Source organism: Miscanthus floridulus, chromosome 5 (assembly GCF_019320115.1).
Source record: "Miscanthus floridulus cultivar M001 chromosome 5, ASM1932011v1, whole genome shotgun sequence".
In the NCBI taxonomy this organism is placed as follows: domain Eukaryota; kingdom Viridiplantae; phylum Streptophyta; class Magnoliopsida; order Poales; family Poaceae; genus Miscanthus; species Miscanthus floridulus.
In genome coordinates, this window is record NC_089584.1 from 128,148,163 (window position 1) to 128,149,376 (window position 1,214).

General features: G+C 46.0%; 1 non-coding gene across 1 annotated transcript; it reads left to right on the forward strand.

The window, feature by feature from the left end:
* Positions 1–258: 258 nt before the first annotated feature.
* Positions 259–339, forward strand: TRNAL-CAG (transfer RNA leucine (anticodon CAG)). The gene has a single exon. It is a non-coding gene; the product is annotated as a tRNA-Leu (tRNA).
* Positions 340–1,214: the final 875 nt, after the last annotated feature.

Below are 1,214 nucleotides of genomic sequence, written 5' to 3' on the forward strand. Positions count from 1 at the left end.
CCCTTAGTTGTACACTTGCACAGTTGCACTAGCCGACTCGTTTCTGATCCCCCACGAGCCAATTGCTTTCGGTGCATGTATCAGCTGGTTGGATCGAGTCTTATCGGCATCAGTATGGGATTTCGGACGTTGAAAGAGAAGGGGAAGCTACTCCGATTAGTTTCTTGTGCTCAACAAGTTGCTGAATGGAGGTATTTATACTAACTGTGCTGCTAAGTTTTTACAATAAAAAAAGTACATTAGGGTTCATCAACGTAAGTCAAGATGGCCGAGTTGGTCTAAGGCGCCAGTTTCAGGTACTGGTCCGAAAGGGCATGGGTTCGAATCCCGTTCTTGACATTTAATTTTTTTCCCCTTACTTAGCCCTTTCGGTTTGTCTTATAATCCATACTTTTCAGCTTGCTTTTTTTTTAGTCGGAACAATATTTTTCTCCTAGCTTGTTTTTTTCAGTCGGAACAATATTTTTCTCTCATAATAAATCAGTCGGAATAGTATTTTGGCTTTTTTTTAGCGAAACGAACGGGGCCTTTTTCTTCGAGAAACAGAGGACGAAGAGGTACAACATAGTGGGAGATACGTTTCAGCTCTCCTTGTGCGGATGTTCGGTTGTCTCTCTGGCGCCGTTCGGCCGGTGCAAAAACCAGCTGTAATTTATTGTTCATGGTTGAAATTTACTGTTCATGCTCTCACAAATTCCTCCCAGTGAACAGGGCCTCTGTCGTTGTCTAGTGTAGTCGCATGGGTACGTCCAAGGGTTATTGATTCTTGGCGGGCATTGCTCGCGTTGTGTTGGACCAAGCCTCTATTTTGTCATCCTGGTGCACATCCCCTCGAACCCTTGCTGGAGACAGGACTCGACCTTAGGCTCTGTTCGCTTGATCTTATCACCTGTAGTATTTCAATGAAATTACAATATTTTTCTCTCCCAATAAATCGGCATCAACATCAGCATCAACTGTTTTCTAGCCAGCTAGGGCGCTTAAAATGTGCCCCGCAAGGCCACAACACACCCACGGAGGCCGATCCCGAGGAGATGGCACAAGACAACTTGACAAGCAGTCTGTTCGTTTGTTAGTTTCAGTCAGGGTTTATCAGCCACATAACAAACCAACACCGACTAAACTTATCAGCCCAGAAACCAACGAGCTAACAGCTCTAAAGGCCGTCGTCGGTGCCTGTGACGGCCCCTGGCAGAGCGGGCAGGTGCTCCTGC